Here is an 18,567-nt window from a genome sequence, read left to right as displayed (position 1 = left end):
CAGCACACCACTTAATGGAGAAGATTTCAATTTAGACAGCTCTATAATTATGACGCTTTGTAAACGCAAACACACACACACAAACAAAATTTCGGCCAAATATTTTCGAAATTGCGGCAAATACGCCCCTCTGTGTTTTATTACCCGCACTCCTCTGTAAATATTGTACAAACTACATTCTAAAATTATTTCCAGCACACCAACCTCTCCCCATTCCTGACACTAAGCAATTTTCACTTAATCAATTTCACGGCGTTTCGTTTATGCCGCCGCCAACATCGCAGAGTGCAGCCGCACGCAATCGCAATGAAAACAATTAAAACAAACGCATACGCCCCGTCAACCCGCGGCGGTAAAACACATAAATGTGCTCCCCCCAGCTAGATCGAAAGAAAACACCAAAAACAATGGCAACAACAACTGGACTAAGTAAATCGAGTAGCTAGCGAAATGGCGAATGAAAATAGAGGCGATTGTTTTGCTTAGTCACATTGAGAAGTGGGTGGCTTCTGCTGTTTCTGCCGAAACTGCGGTCGGCTACCGCGTCTGCCGACTGCCGCCTGCCTTGCTCATCTGCAAGATATCGCGTCTGTTGCTAGCAAATAATCCCATCAACGGCAGCGTTTTATAGACTACAGCTTGCTACAAAACACACATACGCACATGGAAATCTATGCTGCACCGCAAAGTATGCGCCCATTATTCTTTCAATACTGTGCTATTTTTGACCTTTTATAAAACATTTTTGTTTAGATAAATTTTTTGTGCTTCGCTATTTTAATTGTTGCTTTTTGTGTTAATTAAAACAAATCAAGAAATCATTAGGGGTATTCTCTGAGTCTTGCAAAGCCCTTGCATGGTGCACAGATTGCACGGATTGCACGGTAAAAACCGGTTTTCGTATGGGACAGCTTTGCAAACCGTGCAATCCGTGCACCGTGCAAGGGCTTTGCAAGACTCAGAGAATACCCCTATTGTGTTTGTTCTTAATGACTTTCTGCTGTTCTTATTTTTTTTTATTTACCTCTGTTTATCTGGATTTTGCGGATTTCCTTTTATTTGCTTTTTTCTTGATAATTATGCTTTTTTTATTGTTCTATTTAGTGCTTCATTCAAGTGCATAGATGATTAATTTTTTTTTTTTTCGCCGAATACAAAATACTAAAATTGTGATAATGTTGAAAGTAGAATTAAATCCGCTTTCCTTTTTCTTAGCTTCTTCATCCTATTTCTTGTTTTCCTTAAATTTATTATTTCGTCTATTAAGTTATGTTTCTTCTTCTTCCTGCACTATTTTTCTATTTTTCTCTTCATCCCCTCTTTTTCTTATTTTTATTCTTACTCTCTCCCCCTAACTCGTCCTCTTCCCGACTTGGTCATTCGTATTTTTTCGTTTTCCAATAAAAACATTTTCGTCAATTTTAGAAGGGGTGGACTAGTGGGTGGTCTAGTACTCCTTGTATATACATAGTTGATAGTTTGGTCCTATAAAAACTAATTAATAATAGAAAATAGTTAAATAAACAATTTGATATTATTATTGGAAGTCTCTTAAAGAGAAACGAAGTTTTCCAATCAAAAAATATTGATTTTCAAGAATTCTATACCATTTCTACGAAAACTTGTTTTTCCCATATAAAATACATGGAAAGCTTTGAGCGACCTCTAAATATGGTTTTATTTCAAAATAGAAAAAAAAAAACGGGGTAAATTTTTTTCGATATAGAACAATCCTAGGGGGTGAGAGCACTTTTCCCACATGCATTTTTGGACCACCCTAATGTACATCAAAAGAAACCAATTGAAACAACAAAATTTCAACAAGCTTTCATTACACTTTCAACAACATTCTTTTGTTCGCACACCACAAATATTGTCTTGAAACAAGCAATTTTTAAGCAAAAAAAACCGACTTCAACTTTCATATAAAAATTTAAGATTATTGTTAATTTCCAATGATCCAATGATCGGGTTTAAACCAAATTAGTATGGGACCACCTGTGAGGTACCACCTTTTCTTTAAAAAACGAATTATAGAAAACGGTTAACGTGGTCCAAAGTTATGCGGTAACATATGTATATAAAAAAATATTCCGATGAATTGATAAACTTCTCCTTTTTGTGAAGTCGGTTAATCAATCTAAATACATAATTAATTGACTATCTATGTATTCCCACTTCATGAATAAATACTACAAACGTAAAACAATCAGTCATTCGTCTACAATGACACGGCCGCCTACGAGCGTATCACTTATTTATTCGTACAAAAACCGTAGAGCCTGTTTTCTGAGCTTCAATGACCCTCATTTGCTTACACTAATATTTATCACTGTGTAACTGCTTTCTTTATTTGCCCATTTCTTTGATTGAATTATTCTCTTTGAAGATAATATTCATTGAATTTGGAAATATTTTAGCGCGTATAATTGATTGAATTATTTTGTGTATAATTCGAAGGAAATAAAAATAAATAAATTGATTGGCGTATATGGAGTGGAATAAGAATAAGAGTGCACAAGGATAGCAAAAACAAGTAAGAGCAGCACTGTCTTCGGCTATTCCGAAGGCTTCATACCTTTCATGAACATCAGAAAATTTTACTTTAACAGATTAGTGCATTTGAAAAAAATTATATACATATTCACAGTGTGCATAGATGAAGGAGTTACATTATATATATATTCGTCATTATTATATGTTCGTCAAGAACATTTACTGTAGAAAAATATTCGACGTTAATATTTAATTATTATTAAATAATAATATTATGACTTTTAAGTTAAGGCGTGCCTGCTGACTGTGTACGGTGCTACGGTGCATACATAACTACGTGTATATGAGCACGAGTTGGTATTAGGTGTATTCACGATCCGGTGCAAACTATCTTACATGGAGCATAGATAACGTAAGTAGCATAATTGACTAGTTTTGTTGTTGCTTCATGTGTTCAAACACCATAAAAATTAGCCAGTCATGCTATTTATGCTATCTATGCACCATGCCAGACAGCATGCACCGGATCGTGAATACCCCTATTTTTACTTTTTGAGTATATTTTTCTTAAGTTTTCATTTAAATACAATTTCGCAGTGGATCTTGTTCTTTATACAACACTGAAGATAATGCATTGCCTAAAAAAGTGTTCCATCACTTTCGACCAAAAACACGTTTTTGTCGAAAAATGTGAAAACTCATGAGATTTGCTCATATACTCGCACATGGCGTATGAGTAACATTTTCCAGGTTAAAATTTGATTTATTTCCATACGCAGAGCAAATTTAAAATGAAAATATCTTGGGGAAAATGGTATATATACAGATCTATCGTAATATACGAGCCAAAATTAAGTGTCCGTGCCTTGGCGATTTTTTGTGTCATTTTAGCGTCCCCTACAGTGTACAGTTAAGTTATTTTTATTTTTTGAAAAATTTACGTGATGAAATTTGTAAAACACATTTTTCGCAGCTTAGCACCTAATACCAACCCAAATTGCTAATTAGGTTTTTAAAGAGAAAACCATTGCAGGCCTGTGTAATTAGATATCGGAAGTTGCTCAAACATCTATTAATGCATACTTTTGGGTGCACTATTTCCACAGCGAACAACTAAGGTGTAAAAATTTGCTCATTATGAGAACAAATTAGTTTGCCAGAGTTCGGAGAAAATCTTCTATCCCGCTCCTCTTTTCTATTACATAAAGGTCATGCACCGTGACATCTAAACTAAAATGATGATACACTGATTGGACACTTATATTAATTGCAAAATCAAAACACACTCAACCACATAAATAAAACAAAATATGTATGTACGTTCAACTTGTTCTATGAACAAACCAGAAAGTAGGTAAAGCAAACATTCCCTAAAAACACCGAAATACCACACACACACATTCACAATATCTTAAGGGCTGTGACTACCATTCACTCGTCCTATTAGAGGCTTGCTGGTGCATATCCTTATCACAGTGGGATCAGTTACGGTTATTTGCTGTAGCACAGTGGCACATTAACACCCCAATTTCGTTCAAACCCAATCACATTTAATTACATTTACTGTCCACAGTGGCAAAAACCAATGGACAGCACGAAAAGCGGTAAGTCAAAGCGGAGAGAAGCGAGAAATCAAATTACATATATGTATGTATGTACATTAGGCATATGTCTTTTTTTCTGAAATTATTATGAGGAATTTTCATATGCATTACCGATAACGCATATATTTACTTTAATACATACCTATGGATATATACACATGGAAAATTCCTAATCAACGGAATAAAAAAAAAATTTAAACCACTTTTTGATCGCAGACATAATTTGTTTGCCTTGCATACATGAAGACATATCGCTAGTTTAGAGTGAAAAGTTGCTAAGTCCAGTTTTTTTTTCAAATTTTACAGGACAGAATAAAAACTTTTCAAACTCATTTTCTTCAAGCACGTGTTTTGCAAAAGTTTTAATGACACATATCAAATTCTTTTTTTATTCTTTATTTTCTGTGGCTAATTTTGGCTTAGCAAATTTGCATATCGCTGAATAGAAGCGGTTAGAAATAAAATATTTTTTCAGATCTTTGAGAAAACGATGCATTTTTCATTGTCATTGCTTTTTGCATCAAAATCCAATTTTTTATTTTTTTTTAAATAGTGGACTTAGCAACTTTTCACTCTAAGCTAGCGATATTTACATATGTATGTTTTCTTTTGTTTTTCAGTACTAAAATTTTTTATCGGTTATTTTTGTTTCGGTTTTCATCATTCCGCGTTTTCTCCTCATACCTTGGTATATTTAATTTTAGAAAAAAATTCATATGCCTAATGTACACACATACATAAATATATGTATAAGTCCTTGTAGTAGCTGTGAAATGAACTCTAAGGCATTCAAGGCCATTACAGGTTTATCAGAAAAACCAAAAATTTTTACGTGCAAATTTTTAGGTGCGTTAAATTATATTTGTAACACTCACACACGCAGTCCCATGTGTCTACTTATTTGTTAATTTATGTACTTGCTTTACTGCTATGCGCTGCTATATTTATAAGCGAAATGACAGCTACTCGTACGTATGTACGTAAAAAATATTAAACAGGTACCTTTGCACTCGCAACAAGGCTGGCTGTTCGCTTTTGGTCTTTTCTTCCTCTTACTGCCTTTGTCACATCTTCGCTTTGCGTTGTTAGAAATATTTCCAATTGTTTTTTTTTTGTATTCTGTTCTGTTAGCCGGCTTCCTTTGTTCTAAAAGTTTGCATTGGTTTTCGATTTAATTTTTCATTCGGCTGAACTTAATCAATTAATAAAAGTTTATATTTTAATCTCGTTAAGTACATTTCTGTGTTCCTCTGTCCGCTTGATTTTCTTTTTCTCAGCTTCCATTTGCCCCCCCCCCCCCTTCCGCCCGCTCTTTTAAATACCACGAAGCAATTTCTTTAGTTTTTGTTTATTTTTAGCTAATAGTCCGCACGAAAATAACAACAACGATCACGCCATAATTAACCTGTTATGTGTGTGTGCCTGTGCGCCGCGAAAATTTTAAATTTTTTTAGTTTAGTTATTCACCTAAAAGGTGCTTAATTTTCATTGTCGACGTCATAAAAATCAGATTTCAGGTAGAATTAATGTTTTTTGTTTTAAGTATAAACAAATTCCTGACAGAGAAATTATTTAGCTAATTATATACAAATATTTTTGTTAAGATAGTCGAATGTGAATAATTAGTGTTTATAGAAGAAGCTCTCTCTATTTGGAGGTTATTAATAAAATCCGTTGGCTAAAAATAATTCGGTCATTTTAGGTGAGCGAGAGTTTTTCTTTATATTTTATATACTTTAATAAAGAAGTGCTTTCCGCCTCCGTTGTTCTATCGCAATAACTCGCATGCATTTAGTTTTAGGTTTCCACCTCTTGTCCCTGCAGGAAGTGATGTTAGCTTAAATCTAACTTTAATCTGTTTACGCGAACACTAGTGCTAACTATTAACTGTATATTTGTTTGAAAAAAGCCTAACTACTTTTTTGGGGCGATGGCCGCCCTATTTTCCTTTCTTCTTTCATTTCGCCCCAAATTGTCTCTCCCTTCACCCTTTCCTCCCTTTCTCTTTCCCTATTTCCTTTTTTTTCTTTATATTCTCTAGCCGTTCTCTCTATGTTTTTTCTCCTCTCTATTTCTCTCTAATTTGTGAATTTTTCCTATCAGGCTGCCCCCCTCTACTGTGTCTTCTTTTTCACTCATCATATCTTTCTGTTTCTTCTGTTTTCTCTATTCCTAGCACTAAGGCTAAAAGAGCTAATTTTCTGTCGTTCATTCCTTTTTCAGGGCTTCTAGCCAACTATGAACCAAATGAGTTAAATGCGAGATCACGAAGCTCTTAGTGGCCAGGGCTGAATAAGAAAAGCTTAAAAATCATTTTTAACTAAATCTTACCGACTTCTGGAGCTATGGCCAAGACAATTAAAAATAACTGGATTGAATATTTTGTATCTTCATCGGACCAGTGATAAAAAGACGAAAGTATATTTGTAGAACATAATTTGTATGGAAAAAAATGTGTGACACCAAATGTCAAAAATCAACGGTAATTTGTAGCCACTTAAAACTGGTACGTTACTGAACTGTAATGGGCTAAAAAAATGCTTACCTAAAATTCTTCGAAAAATTTTTAATAAAAAAAAAAATTTTGAAATTTTTACAATAACTGCACAAAGTTTGAAATTTGGATTTATATTGTTTTTGTAAGGTAATGAGCGATACATACTTTTATAAAAATTTAATAAGAATAAAACAAAGAAAATTCAAAAGTGCTCAAAATAACGCACTCCTATTATTTTATGGACAAGTGTTTGCTTTTTTCATTAGGGTGCATCACTCTCCATACAAAAAATAAAAACGGGACTGTTTTCCGTTCGGAATTATAAAATATAATATATTTTGAGACTATCGCCAAATTATTTCAGAAAAGTACTAGGATTTACGTGAGCTAGACCAATTTGAAAGTGCCACTAAAAATAGGGTTTTTTATAACCCTATTTTTCCAAAAAATCACTTTAGATAGAAGAGTCTACGCTTAAAAGGTTTGCATAAAAATATTTAAAAATTGTATCAACAGAATCAAAATAATGGGATTTTTAGAGTTGTTTTCAAATCAGTTAAGCACACGTATTTATTTTAACGAAAGCCTTAAAATATAATAAATTTTACAAATCCGGTGGAAAATCATTTTTTTGGTAAGACACCCTAATGTACATATGTATGACAAAAGTTATGTACAAATTTCTATTCTTCCGTAGAATTAGTGCAATATCTGCTAAAATTTATAAGGACACTAAGGAATTAGACACCATTTCACAAAAGTCTCAACAACCTATGTACACCGTCTAATTAATACACTCTCGTGTCAGGTGTCAGCCTAATAGACGATTTTTTACTCTCGCTAGAACTATGACACGTTCCTAAAAGTATTTTAAAAAGGTCGATTAGTATGACCCTCAGCAGCAAGATGCTCAGAGCAGTTGGAGGAGATATCAAAATGAGAAATGGCACACGATGTTGATATATGAATCTACATCTACACATTGAAAATATTTTAGGAGGATTTAAACAAAAAAAACAAATAAGGACGAAAAGTGAGAGGGCTAATGACACGAAATATTAAATTACACAAAATTGTATGCGTCTCTCATTTGTTACGCATCAAACAAACAACGAAATGCTTATCAAACAGCTGTTGCTCTGCTACTTCTGTCCAATTGTAAATTTAAATGAACTCCTGACAATCTCAACATGCTCCATTGAACCCTTTTCTTTGCTTATTCGAGAGAGCGGAAAACTGTCACTTATCAACGAAAACGGTTAGGTAGTCATTAATAAATGTCGATGCTATCATTTATTGTTTGGCTGGCATGTCAAAGGTCGAATAAGCAAATTCTTTGAAAATTTTCTTATGTATATATGTATGTATGTACGTGTACTAGTATGTATGCAAGAGTTTGAAATTTAAAATACTGTACCATCTTTTTGTACAGAAATGCCAGCAAATCGTTCAAAAATTGCAGTTCAACTACCGAAAAAGAACGAGTAAAAGCAAGTAGAGAAGTAGCATTTAATATTTCTTTAGCCGCCGGTTAGTGGAACTTAAGTTCACAGTAACATTGAAATCCATTAAATTATAAAATTAAATTAAATTTTATTGGGGGAAAATAATATTTTTTCGCCCAAGGAAAATTCTCGACATAATAAAAAGCATTAAAGTAGTAAAAGCAGGGCTTATTGAAAAAATAAGAAGAAAAAGTTTCACTTTGCGCATTGAACGATTCTCGGCAATTAGTAAATTGACAAGCAATTAATAACCACAATAAATTTCTACCGCTTATCTTCGGAATAAAATCATTTGCACACAAATTTCACCCCAAACTTGCGCTACTGAAGCAAACTTTCTACTTTTGTTTGCATACGCTTAGACGTTGAAGCCGCTTTAATTGGATAGCTTATAGGCAAACGTTTTTTAAGTATACTTTTAGGATAAAATCTTTTAAGTACAATTTCAGGTTAGACCTTTTTAGGCATACTTTTAGGTTACATATTAACAACTTTGGTATAAAAGGGGCATAAAAATAATGTTTAAAGAGCAACACAAAACAATGCGTACAAGAAACATTACTCACAAACAGTGATTTAATTTATAAAAACGGTGCCGTATATGTATGTAGTTGGAAGCTACCGAAATGTGGCAATTAAAATATTAAAAACAGGCAATTTGAATGCCGCTTTATGGAATAAAAAATAAACGCGAAGTGCGACAGCAGGAAAAAATAAACAAATTTTCAGATCGCTGCAAAACAAAAATCATTGATAGGATTTTTTTTTTAATTGCTGGGCAAATAAATTTTCTTTTTAACTTTTTTTGGGCGCAGAAAAGATTTACATATATTTTTCTGAGGTTAATGCTACACAAACACCCACTATGAAAACAAGCCAAAGGCGTCGTTCAGTTCATTTAACTTCGACATTTTTGAAGTGAAACTTCTTTAGCGGCGGTTAGTTGGTTGCGAGTAAATTGGCAAATTCAACGGAAATGGTGCAACGGAAATGGTTCGAGCTGAAACAAGTGCTTCTTGAGTGTATGCACATGGTATGAATTTAACAAAAACTTGCTAATAAAAGGTTAAAGAATAACACTATAACAGATTAAGAAAGGGACAAAGGCGAAGGTAAAAATAAAAACAAAAACAAAGATGCGTAAAGATGAAGGCAAAAATGAAGACCAAGGTAAACTTAAACACTTTACTTATATAAGGGCAAAGGTGAAGGGGAAAATGTAGATTAGGAAAATGATAAACATAAAAGTAAAAACAAAGATAAATATAAAGAAAAAGATGAGGATGAGGATAGCGATAAAAGCAAAGATGTAGATAGAGGAAGAAAGAGTAAAATAAAGGTAATTCTAGAGAAAATGATATAAATAGAGATACAGAGACTCAATCTGGGAGCTATTTCGGGATTTTAGAGATTTTCGGGTTTCTCGGGAATTATCGATATAATAATCGTCATTTTTATCAGTTTTGCTATCAATATTTTTATCGATTTTGTTATCGAAATTTTTTTCGATATTGTTATCGATTTTCCTATCGATGTTTTCGGAACTAATCGATATAATAATCGATAACGATTTGTTATCGATTTTGTTATCGATATTTTCATCGTTTTTTTATCGATTTTGTTATCGATATTTTTATAGATTTTGGTATCGATATTTTGATCAATTTTGCTATCGATATTTTTATCAAATTGGTTATCGATATTTTTGTCGATATTTTAATGAATATTTTTATCGATTTTGCTATGGATATTTCTATCGAAATTTTTTTACCGATGTACCGATGCATCGATGTTTTTTGAAAGCTGACATCTCTAGTACATACATTGAACCGTCATTCAAGTTTTTCAATTGTACAAAAAAGAGAAGTGACTTTGACCTACAAATTGAAATGGCTCCAAAAAATGTCGTTAGAAACATAATTAGATCAGTTGCAGTAATTTATTTCAAATTTTATACAATTTTGCTAGTGATATATTTTCTTACGAAACATTAGGGGTGCATAGATGCATAAATAGCATGATTGGATAATTTTTATGTGTTCAAACAACAACAAAATTAGCCAATCATGCTGTGTATGCTATCTATGCCTCATGCTAGACAGTATGCAACGGATCGAGAATACCCCTATTATCTGAAAAATCTTATGCATAGAGACACAAATTTCGATACGATACGATATCATATCGATACTTTTGGCATTTGATACCGATATTTTTTACTTGATAGTTTCAAAACGGTATTTTTTGGAATCGAGTACCAGGGCCCTAGTATCGTATCTAATGTCATAAAATCTCATCACAAAGATAATGTGACTTACAATTCTTTCCGATATATATACATAAATTGGGCTTTAAAGAGCCGAAACTTGTACTATCGTTAAAAGTGCATGTGGCAGGATTTGAACCCGCGGATTCGGTGGCGGTTACACAATCTGTTGGTGTTTGTCCGAGGTTCTCCCCCGATCTGTCGCGTAAAAAGGGGGTTTTGCGCGGACTCTGAACGGCGATTGCATTTTTAGAGAATCTGTTTTTCATGGCACACGAGACCAATTTTCAGAGAATTTGTTTGGTTTTTTCTATCGATATTTGGGACATCCGAGTCTTTTTATTCCGATATTAATGGGTACCCGATATTTTTACAGCTATACTTTAAATGAGTACCATATCGATACTTTCGGTTCGATATCGTGTCGCTACCAATGCAAATTGATGCATCTATGCAAAAATGTCGATGTACATTTCGAGGTATCAAATCAAAGACATCGATGCATTTTTGTCACTGACATCCCTAACATAAAAGTGACGCATCAAAAACTAAAAATATTACGCTGATATACATAAAAGCAAATATAAAAATTTTGTTAATAAATTGACGTCGGCTACGCGGGCTCCACTCCCCACTAAGGGTTCGCTTCCATACAACAGCATCTCTTTACAAATATGTGATTATATTCTCAGCCCGCAAGCCATTACTTTTCTTTATATTGCTCACATTCCCTTGCATTTCGCTTGCGCTGGTATCGACTCGCATTTTTTCCGCGTTTTTCCCTTTCAAAATTATCTACCCATTTGCGGCAATTCGACGCCCGACAATTGCGACAATCACCAGCTATTAATTTGATAATTTTACGCGTGTGAATGCAAGTGGCTTAGAGAAAAGGAACAACAAAAATTGGCGCTCTGTGCGGCAAGAGAACGCAAAAATGCATACAACTGCCAGTCGTACTTTTTTTCGTTCTAAAAATAGTGACAAATGCTGGGCCACTAGTTGAGAATACAAATCCCTTGTCGTAAGTTAGTTGACAGATTAAAGGATTTGGTGTGCTACTTTAGAAAAAGGGGTGCGCTATTAATTGCAATATTTACGCATGTCACTTGTGTTCCAAGCAATACGACCGCAGCAACAAAAGCGGAGAATGCGCTAGTGCAGCACCCGTAAAACTTAGGACGGTGAGACCACAGCTGGTTTGACTTTTGTAGTCACCCAATGCACAGAACTAGGCTCAACGAGAAATGACACTGATGACGCCAAATGCCGAAACCGGTTTTGTATCCAGTTTTGTTCCAGTTCAAATTAGAATATATGGCCGACTCCGAACAGAAACTCCCTGGGAGTTTTCTCTCGTTTCCCTTTCCTCCTATCACAAATAAAAGTTTCCTGAGGATTTTTTATTTTGAATGGCGGAGTTGAGCTGTCAAAAAAAGTGTCAAACAGCTCTTTCGAAGTTCGAATTTCCTCCTTCCAAATTTTCGGGGAAAATGCTACTCCCTGAGAGTTAATTATTGGAGGATTTCTTTCGCTGGAGAAACAAATTACCGCAGAACAAACTCCGCGGAAGTATTCAGAAGTGGGCTGTAAGTGTATATTCATGTTCGATGCTGCAAAAAAGTCTTCATACATTGGACCAACGGAGAAGGTTGAGCGCTTCCTACCGGGGAAGCAACACTCTCAGTTTACTGCCCATTGACCTAATCGCGGAAAATCGTACCTCTCAATCCCCAGGAAGATTGACGGCCAAGGGGAATTGAATTACAGAGCCTCCAGGCACCTTACATTAATTGGGAACGAAGGTTTCGCATAACAATTGAGGAAGAGGGATGACGCAAGGGAATGAAACGTTGCCGTATAGACCTCAACATTCTTCGCAGAGTGCTCTAAAATCGTAGCGGGAGTGGGTGCTGGAATATACTGCTGGGAGCTGAACGTCATGTTGGCAGTAAGGATACCTGACTAGCGCAACATATTTCAAGCAGAGGTTTTCGTTATGAGGATAGCAACAGAACAAGACTCCGCGGAATCGTGAATCAACTCAGTCAAGGAAGTTACCAACATATATACTTTTTAATCAAATAATGTCCTTCGCAGCTGGGAAGGCATTGACAGGCTAGCCGCAAACATAAAACTGCAAGTCTATTGGTTGCTCGGCCACAAAGGAATAGAGGGTAAAGAAATGGCAGATGTCTGTGTTCGAGAATGTCCTGATAGAAGGACGAATGAAGCCAGAAATGTCGGATAGTCGGGCAGCATTAAAGGCTTTGAACTCATCCAGGCTTGTGGGCAGTTGTAAAACTCTCTTGAAATACCTAGAAATCCAAAATAGAGTAACGCTGCGGTTGGTCACTGGACATGAATGGTTTGAAGGTAAAGAAAGGACTGACTATCTCGCAAAGCTTACACAGGTATATACGTACGAAAAATGCTTAATATAATAAAATATAATATAATTAAATAGCTTATTTTCAGTGTATCATGTTATGATTCTTCTGTGTCATAAATGCTCGCATAAATGTGTACGTATATGTCGTGTAAAGATATGCCTAACGCTTTTCTTCCACTTATGTACATCCACTTATATTTTTCTGTCTTTCAATAACCCAAAAACGAGGACACTTAAAAATAAAAGTCCCTGCCAAAGCGTCTTTGCAGAAGGGAAATTTAAGCAGTTGATAAATAACCCACAACAGAAAACACCAAAAGATAATACAGAGAGAATTGGCACGGTGAGAAACAACACTCTTTGCTTGAGAGATTTGTGTTTGTGTCAGTGAGAAACACAATAAAAAATTTTCGCTCTCTGCTTTTATCACATAACAAAGTTCTACCAAAGAAAAAGAGTAAACTTTTTTTCGAAAGTAACGCAAAATTCTTAATTTGATAATTTCCAGCATTTGCAAGTTTATTTTTTGAATATCTCAAAAACGATTATGGTTACAAAAATGGTTATAGTCTCGTTTCGATGGTGAAATTCGAAAAATAAAACACTTAACAGAATTTTTAAATTAAAAACAACGTGAAAATAAAAACTTATAAACATTTTAGACTCAATTTTTTTATACAACACCTCCAGCTGATCTTGAAAGATCCTGAAATATTACAGAAGGGAGTTTATTTTTAAGGGTACACATTTTTTAACTATGAAAAAGAAGTATATTCTTTTTAATTGAGAGTTTGCAATAAAATTTTTCAAAGTTCAAACATTTACATCTTTAAAAAAAAAAAAACATCTTGAAAATTTCACACAACTTCAAAATCAGTTAGAGTTTTAGAGTATAAAAAACATTTTAGCCAAAAATGTATATAAGTTTTTGCTTTTACGGGTTTTTAAACTTCCAAGTTTTGTATTTTTTGTGTTTATTTTTTTTTATTTTTTATTACATTTCTTTAGTTAACCCCAAATATAACCTTATAACGAAAACACAAGCATAATAAATTGGCCACATCCGATAAATTGTAAATATTTGAACTTTCGAAAAAAAAAATTATATTTTTTTGCCTTTGGAAGAACTTCGTTATATGATACAAGTAATTTTTAAGCAAAAAAACAAAACCGGTTTCAATTTTCATAAAAAAATTTAAGATTTTTTTTAAATTTCTTCATGATCCAATGATGGGATTTAAACCAAATTAGTTTGGGACCACCTGTGAGAAAACATCTCTCCTTTAAAAAAATAATTATATAAATTGGTTAACGTGGTCCAAAGTTATGCGGTATAATACATAAACAAAAAAAAACAAAAAAGAATTGGTAAACTCCTCCTTTTTGTTAAGTCGGTTAAAAATAGAAAGGTTAAATTTTACTTTTAAATTTTTGTGTGCCTCTTTTAACTCTCTCAAATTAACTTCTTTTATTTATTCATTCATGGGGTTATATTTTTTCAAAATAAGCTCACGCTTTAGATACAATTTCCTTGTTAGACTGTGTGAGCACTTTCTTACTGATTAAATTGATTTAAAATATAAATATGTATGCAAATATCTGGCTCAAAACCGGCGAGACGAAGTTGACAAATACTTGTGAATGTATTCACAAAGAAAATATATAAACGCTTATTTACAGAAGACTTTGAGTTGCTGAATTCCTCAAGCATATGGATTTTCATGTATACGCCACCGTATTATATAAGGCGTAGAAACCATCATGTAAAATGCTAATGCGCCGCAATGTATGCTAAGCACACGTATGTATGTAAATATATATTTACTTAAATCACACAAGCAAAAACCGCAATGCAAATAGATTTGATTTTTGTATTGCACGTGCGTGTATTTGTGTGTGTTTGTCTAAAATAAAATCATCGAAGCAAATTAAGTAGCGGTTTCGAGCAGACGCAAATGAGTAGCTGTATTGGAGTTGATAATATGACAAATGACAAACTAAAATTCTTTCAGAAAAAAGTAATTTTATGCACGCAACAATGATAAATGATACAAAGAGTGCTGTACTTTTCCGTCCTCTCCAAAATGATAAATGATTTTTATGAAGGTTTATTTTGTGTAAAATTTCTTTCGAATTCACTGACTGTTTAATGGATAATTCAAAAGCCTAGAAAAGGCTCATTTTATTTTGCTTGAAGAGCTTTCACCATTAATGCTCCATGTAAACACCTGTTGGATGAAAATTCTTGCATTGCAACATAGCGCTTTTATGAGGAAAAGTCGATAAACGACCAAGAAATTGCGGCTTTTGGAATATACGTTTGGCAAATTAATCCGGCCTTATTGCCTGCTAGCTTTTCTTATAGCGAAAGCTTTTCTTCCTACTTGCTTGTCCGCTAAAATTCAACTTTATTTTAAACAATTTTCTTTAAAAAAAAAATGGTAAAAGCTCATGCAAAAGCTCTTTATCGTGTGAATACCTCACTTTTCCTATTCACCAAACTAATTCGTACCTACTGGTGAAAGCTTTTCACTGAATCATATTAAAGCCTCTTACCGTGTGAAAGCTTCCCTACTCAATCCCAAAACAACTTTGTGGATGTCAAAATATATTAAAAAAATTGTAAACTAAATATTTTTTTGGTATTAAGAGCCCTTCCATGCGCTGCTAGTGACTTTTCAATTAAAATATATATACATTAGGGTGGGCCAAAATAAGTACAATCGGAATTTTAATGCTCTCACTCCTCAGGATTGTTGTACATATATTTTGAAAATAAAAAATATTTATAGGTCGCTCAACGCGCTCAAAGTTGCCCACGTATTTTATATAGGAAAAAATCTATATTTCATAGAAATGGTATAGAATTATTGAAAATCAATATTCTTTTTTTTTAAGAATATCTAATTGTTTATTTAATTAATTTGTGGCATTTTCTGTGGGTTTTGGCAGACCTATAAAATATAGTTAAATAATTAATTGAAAGAAAAATATTTATTTTCAAGAATTCCATGAAATTTCTACGAAAATTTGTTTTTTCCCATATAACACATATTTTTTCGGTATAGAACAATCCTAGGGGGTAAGAGCATAAAAATTGCGACTTTACTTTTTCGCATGCGTTTTTGGACAACCCTTATATACATACATATACTATGAGTATTTATCTAAATGCGTAAATGCCTCGTAACCGCGTAAACACCCATACTAAAGATAAGTATTTCTTTCTATTTTTCCGCAAATTGAAACTCAAATATGTGATAACGTGGCTTCCTTGTACAAAGTGGGAGCTTTTCTAGTTGAGGCGAAAGCCACTTCAAGCTCTTAAAGTTGAATATCGAATTTATTAAAATTTTTCAAGTGAAAGCTCATCTCGTCGCGCTGTTTGAAAAAAAAAAAAACTTTAATCAGGAAATTATTCTTAAAGAAAAGCGAAAAGCTTCCAAGAAACTCCAGGCATGTGGAAGCGGCGGCCACAAGCATCAAAGGGTCAGAGACGAACACCTTTTAAGAAGGTTTCAGAATGAGAGAGATAGAAATGAATCAGCCATGGAGTCACGAAAGCTAGGTATTTCAAAAATATATATTTGTACAGGAAGCTTTGATGGCTTCCTTCGGAATTATCGGTCGATTTATTTGTATAAATAAGAATGAAAACGCCTCAACGTCCAAAAAACCAACGAAAATATTCTATTTATAAAAAATTGTTCATCAATCGTTATACATCTGATTTTCCTTGCGACTTTTTTATTGTAGCAAAATAAAAAATCCGCGAATAGCCAAACCACAATATTTATTCAACCAAGCAATGTACGTACATATGTACAAATCATAACACAAAATTTCCAGCTACCGCTCCGGTAATTCAGCGGAAATCTACGGCTGTCACAATGACATCAAATAAAGTCCAGGGCAGTGGTTTAGAAAACAAAAAAAGAAAAAGTAAATTAACAACGCAAAAATAAGCAAAAAAGTTAAACTTTCGCAGAACTTTTTTTGTTGCTTTTGGGTACGCTCTTACATAAATATGTAGATATGTATATGTATATCCGAAATTAAAACATTTTGTATGCAAAGATTGCTTGAACCTGACTGCGTACATTTTTCGACAATAATGTTTAATATTTTTTTTTTTACTTAACTGGGAGACATTTTAAATTCCCCAACCCCGGTTCGAAGCAATCTTGATTGACCTCCGACCATAAAAATGTTTACAGTTATGTTTTCTATATCAAGTGTGCGTGCGCGCTCAGCTGTAAGTATTTCATTTTAACATTTTGTGCGCTGTGATTGTTATCAGCGCAACCACATGCCACAATGCTGCCAAGTAGAATGCCACAAACGTCACTTAATTTGGGATTTGTTGTATTTTGTTTGTTATTGTAAATGGAATTATTTACCTATTATTAGCCTTGAAAGCGCAGCGTAGTATCCACTTTTGACGTCAAAAATTCCAACGAAGCGCCAGGCGGTATCTGTAAATGCTTTTAAACACTTAGCTAATCATTTGCCTTTGAGCTGTTTTCTGATTAGTTTTTAATTTCGAAATATTTTCACTTTTTTCTAATTGCTTTTATGGGCTTCTGGTAGTGTTTTGGAGGTTCCTTTTAGTTCAAAGAATTTCGTTTAGCTTGAATTTAAATTTAGCATTTTTTTTTCTTTTTTATCTTTGTATTGTTATCTTATTTTTTTTTTTTTTTTTTAAATTTTTTTTTTTTCNTTTTTTTTAAATTTTCTTTTTTCATTTAATTTATTTCAACCACATTAAAACCAAATTTGTTTAATTGTTTTTTAATTTATTTTGCTCTTGAAATTGAATTCTCAAAAAAAGTTGTTGGTTGTTATCTTTTCAAAACTTGCAGATACACATTTTGTTTTTTTTTTTTACTTTTTATTCTTACATATTTTATTTTGAGAAGTAGTAATTATGTATTGTCCGCAGAAAATGTCGATCAATTATATAATTGAAATATCTTTTAATATTTTAATTTTTTATAAATTTAAAATTTATAATTATATTTTATTTTTTTTATTTTTTTATTTAAAGTTTGTTTGCTTTTTTCGATCTATGTTTATTTTATTTTTTGTTTACAACTCTTATCATCAACAATTTTTTTTTACCACACACAACTCGAATATTTTCAATTCATATTTAAAAATTGTCTACCTTCTTCGTTCTTTTTACCAATAAATTTCAGCACATCTTCCGAATTTTTATTCAACTAACAATATTTCCAATTAAATTCTCAGATTTTCTAAATTCCATAGATACTTTGCGGCACGTCCATACGCGTCTGCTTATCGTAGACAACTGAAGAAATGCTGCAAGCAGCAGCCAGCCAGGCAGCCACGTCTGGTCGCCCACAAAGGCATCTTTACACACTCCCAGACGGCGGCGCTGCGTGTGTGCAACAAATGAAGGAGCAAAAAGAAGGCGAAAACAAAACAAATCAAACAAAAACAAAGCGCAAGCCGACAGCCGACAGGCGCAAACGCCGAAGCACGCAGAACGTCGGCGTCGGAATTATGGCGGCAAAACGAAACAAATTCGGCACCAGCAGAATTCGTGCCGGCATTTCAACGAAAATTTATGAATGAAAAAGCTTTGGCATCCACCACGTTCTCTGCTGGTAGTGCTTTAATAAAAAGCTCTGGTATTGAGCTTTTGCCCCAGGAAGATTTGAGGCGTTCTATTTGAAATTTGAAATCGAAGAACGTTTATTAAATGCCAACCAGGGTTGATATTTCAATTCCAGTTACAATTGCGCTTTAAACGTTCAGTTCATAAGCTTGCGATTTTGGTTGTA

General features: G+C 33.6%; 1 protein-coding gene across 1 annotated transcript in view; it reads right to left on the bottom strand.

The window, feature by feature from the left end:
• The window catches only part of Lgr4 (Leucine-rich repeat-containing G protein-coupled receptor 4), a 76,056-nt gene extending 58,645 nt beyond the window's left edge, over window positions 1–17,411 (bottom strand). The window contains exon 1 of the mRNA XM_017607365.1: window positions 17,161–17,411. The gene's annotated coding sequence lies outside the window, so the exon portion shown is untranslated. The remainder of the gene's footprint in view (window positions 1–17,160) is intronic.
• Between the last annotated feature and the right edge of the window lie 1,156 nt (window positions 17,412–18,567).

The sequence above is a fragment of the Rhagoletis zephyria genome, unplaced genomic scaffold (genome assembly GCF_001687245.7).
Source record: "Rhagoletis zephyria isolate East Lansing unplaced genomic scaffold, Rhagoletis_zephyria_1.1 Rzeph_scaffold_00006, whole genome shotgun sequence".
NCBI lineage: Eukaryota > Metazoa > Arthropoda > Insecta > Diptera > Tephritidae > Rhagoletis > Rhagoletis zephyria.
The sequence above is the reverse complement of the archived record's forward strand: the minus strand, read 5'-3'. Positions and strand labels throughout refer to the sequence as shown.